Below are 6000 nucleotides of genomic sequence, written 5' to 3' on the forward strand. Positions count from 1 at the left end.
GCATCCAAATATTAATTCAAATTTCCCCGAGAAACTCAATTACCTAATATGTAAGACTTGAAGTTTCAGAGCACTTTAGAGCAACTCTCTTTACGTTGTCATCTGACCATCCAATTTCCAAATACGTCACCTATAATAGTACACTATTATCTTTCGAGATTTCCATGCACTTGTTATTACATAAAAACTGTCATCGAAGCACGTGCTTTTTTATAAATGCATTCCGAACTTCTTCTACAATTTCATTTTCTTCCTCTATGCTTGAATATTGGATTTTATCGCGCACAATGGGAATCTATACCTTACGGGTGTTTATGTATTTGGCTTTTGCGCATCATTGCTGACTTTCGTGCCTTTGCCTGTTTATGTTTCATTGCGTTTCCTCTGCATTTAACCCGCTAGTAATTTGGTCCTCTTTATCGCATTATTGGGTGCCTTAATCATTATCAACATCATCAGCAGCAGCAGCAGCAGCATCAGCTGCAGCAGCCCATCTACGCCCTCTGCAGGGCAAAGGCCTCTTCAATAGATCTTCAATTATCCCGCTCCTGTGGTAACTGCGACCAATTTATTCCCGCAAATTTCTTGATCTTCTCTGCCCATAAAACTTTCTTGTGCCCGCTTCCACACTTGCCTTCTCTAGAGATTCACTCTGTTACCCTTAATGACTAACTGTTTCGTTGCCTTCGTATTACATGCCCTGGTCACACCCATTTCTTCTGAATTTCTACTAATATGCCGTAGCACGCGTTTGTTTCCTGACCCACACAGCTCTCTTCTTGTCCCTAATGTAACACCTATCATTTTCCGATCTGTATAGAACTTCTCGGCTACTATAGCTATTTATACCTCTATTATCCCTATCTCTGCAACCTTCTCCATCGCTGTAGGCACCCATTCCAATATAACTTTCTCTATATCCTAAAAAATCCTCAGAAATCTCTTGATAAATAAGTGCGCTGTGGGGAGCTACCACACTACACCGGCTTTCTACGCGGAACCACCGTTTGGGCCACCGAAATCCTGAAGCGACAAGGAAAAACCACGTTCGTCATTACTCTGCTTCGGCCAGCCTCCACTGCCTGTGGTCCGCTGTTCCGTTCCCGCCAGCTGCTGTCTACGCATTATTTGTAAAGCGGGATTCACACGAAGGAGGATGAGGCGCGTGGAGGCGGACGGATATGTTATGTCAGCAGCACGTGACCGGATTATCCGGCTTGGCGGCAAATCCACACGTGTGGAGCTACGCGGAGTGACTAGCGGACGACAGCGCCGAGAACAGGTTCCATTTCCCGCCGAGGGCCACCGCCACCGAGCGAAAACATGCGGAGGCATTTTCTTTCCTGGAGCATCCGCGGGCGATCCCCACCGAGGGGCGGAGCCTAAAACCAGTCACGTGAGCGGGTCCCGCGAGCCAGAAAGAGGGGGTTTCTCCGTCGTGTGAATCCCGCTTAACAGATAAAAAACACACACCACCATAGCATTCGGTGTAACTCGAAAGCGCCACTTGTTCGAACAGTGTCAACTGTTTCCGTCTCACTCTTTCACCTCTGCCATCATCTCTCCCCCATCCTAAGGCGTCTACTCTTCTCTCATTCTGATCGCCACTTCCAATTCCCCTTCCTCTCCTTCCTCCTGTATCCGTCACCCTACATTTTGCGGTTGTCATTATCCCCTCGTCAGCTTCCACTTCACTTTTTCCTCTCCTCCTCTTCTTTTATTTTACCTTATTCTAACCCAGGATAAGTATTTATTTTAGTTTCTTTTCTTCCCTTCCTTTGTTCTACTCCATCTGTTTTCCTTCAACCTCTGTACTCCTCTAATGCTTTCCTTCTCCCTGTTCCAGTCTCCCACCACTATTGATTCTCCTTCCCAGTTCCCTTATTTTCTTCAAACTGTACTGATACATCATTACAATAGTTAAGAGGGCATATTCAGGGGCTAGTTCGCGCTCCATAGCTTGAGAGCGCTAAAACTTTGACTTCTAAACAAGGACGAGAAAGACTACAAAACAGGACGATCAATCTGCTCTAAATAAATCAGTTTTTAGTTGCACTATGTCCTGTTTTGTATTTCTTCTCGTCTTTGTCTCGTCTTTGTTTACTAGTCACAGTTTAAGCGCTCTCCACTCAAGCTATTACAATAGTGGTTCTCCGTCTTCACTTCAACACTACCTTCTACACCCTGCTTCACCCCCTTCCCTCCAGCCCCTCTAGAGCCAAACGTTTCGCATCATCTTGTGCGGTTCTTCTTCTATTCTCTGATCTTCCCCTCTGCGTCACTTCCCTACCAATCGCCACTGGCTGAGTAACCTACTAGCGAGCAGGATCTTCAAAAACCAGTGCCCTTTTACTGTGCGAAAATATGGACCAAAGAAAGTATGTTTGTTTAATATTTCGGAATTGCGAATGGTTACTAACTAATTCACTTAAAAAAGTTTGGAAGCACTACAGTTTTAGTCTCAGTGGAACAATATGAGGCAATCTGTTTCCCAGGTGCCTCGTCCGCATCTTGCTGGCCCCGCAAAAAGAAAACTCACACCTTTCTACCACGGAGAACAACAGTGGGGTCTACTCGGGGAGTGAGACGCTCACATTTAAATCTTCAAGAAGAAAGGGTATGTCAACGGTGAACGCCTTATGTCTGCTTCACGTGCACACCCCCTCTAAATCCGCGAAAAAATGGCAGAAGCAAGAAAGAGGCTGGGAGTGTCAGGGGTATTCACGACGTAGACAGAAGCGGCCGCTCTACACAGGAGTATAAAATGGGGCAGTAAGCACACGGCCTCTGCAGAAGGCTATGCATCATTGCGAAATACACCATGTAGAAAATTCAGATTTCAGCAAACAAGCCTACGCCAATGCGCCTACCCACCACCACACCAGAAGCTCACCGAGAGGAGGGTGTCGCCAGGCGGCAACTACAGACTAGCACACATCCCGACCTTTGGTTCCTGCATATCATACACCCCACAATATATCCACCAGCATGCAGACACTGCAGCAAACCTCCAACACTTTACCATACCACGTGGGTTTGCCACAACACATCAGCAGCCCCCATTACTCGCCACCCCTTTAGGAGTGGGTGCGGCGCTGTGCAGCTCGGAAGCTAAGGAACAGTGACAGCTGGTGGACAGGGCGCGCAGGGCAGCAGCCGCCGCAGCCGCCCCGGACTGAAGGCTTCTGCTGCTTTCAAGCGCGAACATCCTCCTACATGTAATAAATGTTTTATTACTGGCACCCCCGCCACCAGCACCACCGCCCCCACCAATAACATCCCTGATCCTAAAGTTGGTTACAACTGTAAAAGCAAATGCATTGGTGGGAAGAGATTTTCTAGGGCGATAAAGACAATGTATCAAAATAATAAAGCCACAAGTCTTTTGGAGGCATTTTCTTTTTGTGATTTTATTCCGAAACGGTGAGCGCAAGGCCCCTAGTATTCGCTGCAAAAATAGTTTTTACCTCTGCAGCACTGGTCTCTCGAATGATTCGAACAAATGTCAGTCTACCTAAATGAGAATACCATACTACTCCCCAACGTTTTGAAACAGAGCTTTACTACTTTCATCCAGCGATTTCCTGGAAGTTGCGGAAAAGACCTTTTGACCGGAGACAGCCCCCTGGCGACATACACCACGAAGCGCATCGCGTGATTCGCCGGGCAACCTTTTGGCGCCTGCGGGTGCCGACAGCGGTCGGCACCGCCGCTACGGCCGAGGCAGCCAACCACCCCCGCAGCCTCCCATACATGCGGCGCTGGGTCATTTCGGGCAACGTGACCAGTCTCGCGTCCGGCACAGAGAAACCGTTCGTTGGCCATGAATGAACGCCGCGTTCGCCGAGCCTACTTGTGTGTGCGTTGCACTGAACCGAACGGCTTTCAAACGTGGTCGGCAATACAGCTAAATCAAAGAAAAACAGAGTGAAACCAAAACTCAACCAGACTAAGCGGAGCTATTGCTTTGCATATCCAAGGTTAGCGGAGCTAAGCCGCAGCCATTTTTTCAATGGCATTCGGCTCAATAGGCCGTTTAGCCGAATGGGCATCCCGATAGACATCTGGGGCTCTCCAATGCCTTTTTATGCAGTCTTGCACACATTGCCTTAAGACAGCACTAAAAGGTAAATTGCTTGCGTAATACAAGAAAAAGTATTTTTATTTTTGGGAGATTGTTTACTTTTCATTCACCTAAATAATGACATTAAGATGTAGCAACTCCATCCTTTAGATATAAGTTCGAGCAAGTGAATAATCAGAGTTGCCAGACAGCCGAGACATGCCCGTAAAGTATAAAAATATCTTGCTTCAATTCAGATTAAAGAAAAACCACAAAATTAGTTTCAAACTAGTTTCAATCTGAACTTTTAGTTCCGAAGACAGCTCATAAATTTGATGGTTGCATTATTGCATGCAAACACAACTCGACTGAAGTAGCTCCAATGTAGCACGGCGGGACATTTTTAAAGCTTTCAACTGCCTTCAGTATTGGTAGAGCACGGTGGATTCTGAATGGTACTAGAAGCCCCACAGTTCAGTCGAATGACTTTTGGTTCGAAGTCATTCGAGACACCAGTCTAGCAGGAATATTTTTGCATACGGCGCGAGAGCATGGGAGAGTATACATATACACTTTCGCAGTACTGATGCTTCTGGCTAATTCAAGTGGCAGATAGATAAGCAGACGAAGCAAACCCTTTGCATGTTGGGAGTTATCGTAGTTACCGAAAATTCTTCGGCGCACGTACGTCTGCCTACGTGCATTGCAGGCGACAGCTTTATGGTTTCCTCAGGTAATACTGATCAACAACTTCTACACTACTACCCCGTGCTTGTGTCCGAAATGAATAAACCCCAAAAAAAGGCAGAACCGTGAAGACAAGTAGTTACTGAAAATTAGAAGGAAAAAAACTAATCAAGTCGAAGTAAACTACAAATTTTTAAGTGAAAACAAAAACGCATTCCGCGGGAACCCCCTAGAGAATCTTCTGATTGTATTATTATTTTTCTTTCGGTAGGAACACTCGAAATCTGATGATTGTCGGCGTGATTATAAATGTCTAAACTGGGTGAGCTCAATTTGTAGCTTCGGACAGAACACTGAAACCAGTTCTCATTACTTTATATCCGCACCTATTCCCAGTCTGCCACCCACCCCCTCAACTCGAGCTCCCAAAGGGCTATGTCCGCACCACGACCCTCATTTCCTACCGATTTTGAAATTGCCCATGCTAAAGAGAAATTAAACACTGAGAACCAGGTGTACTCGAATGGAATAACTTTATACTCATGTTAAATAAATTAGGCTGCCAGAAGGAGCCCCAATGTTTTTTTTTGTGAAGCGCAAACCGTAAAACAAATGTACGTTGAGTAGGCAAGTCATAACGCCATTTTTAAGGTTCTGATCAACTCTGGGAAATACACCCGACTCAGCCATCAATAGATTATTATCTACCATGTCTTACGGAAACAACCAGAAGGCCATCACTCAATGCGATCAGATACACCGAAGACCCCTAATGACAAGTCCGTGCAATGGCGCCAGCAATTGCGTATAAAATTCTGTTATTGAGAAACTTTTCTGAAGTTAGCACGCGTCTATACGTCTGCTTATCCTACAGGCCAAGCCTGTGCAGGTAATTCCAAAGCCGCCTTAGGTTTCTTAAAACTTACAGAATCTGCAGAGCGAATAATAGAAGAATGGCTGAATGCGCAACCTTGGGCGATGTCATGTCTTCGTCGTGGAGTTTAGTGCTCCGGTGCGCAAAAGCAATGTGGCCACCTGCTTATATATCTGAAATCACAATAAACAATGCCTTGAGGCATATTCCTTCGCGAGGAAGAAAAATATTGAAAGGCCGGTCGATGAAGCACCACAGCTTGTATCTGTAGTTGACATTTTATACAGCATGCAAAGGGCTTGCCAGTTTGTGAACCGATTCGTTCATTTATGTCCCCTGAGATATTGATGTTTTGAAGGAGTAGCTGTTCTTCGAA

At 45.8% G+C, this 6000-nt stretch overlaps 1 long non-coding RNA gene across 1 annotated transcript in view; it reads right to left on the minus strand.

The window, feature by feature from the left end:
• LOC144139106 (uncharacterized) overlaps nt 1–5761 on the minus strand; it is a 28042-nt gene extending 22281 nt beyond the window's left edge. The window contains exon 1 of the long non-coding RNA XR_013316048.1: nt 5677–5761. This is a non-coding gene — a long non-coding RNA (uncharacterized LOC144139106). The remainder of the gene's footprint in view (nt 1–5676) is intronic.
• Between the last annotated feature and the right edge of the window lie 239 nt (nt 5762–6000).

Source organism: Haemaphysalis longicornis, unplaced genomic scaffold (assembly GCF_048455015.1).
Source record: "Haemaphysalis longicornis isolate Haplotype H1 unplaced genomic scaffold, Haemaphysalis longicornis Haplotype H1 scaffold_5, whole genome shotgun sequence".
Classification (NCBI taxonomy): domain Eukaryota; kingdom Metazoa; phylum Arthropoda; class Arachnida; order Ixodida; family Ixodidae; genus Haemaphysalis; species Haemaphysalis longicornis.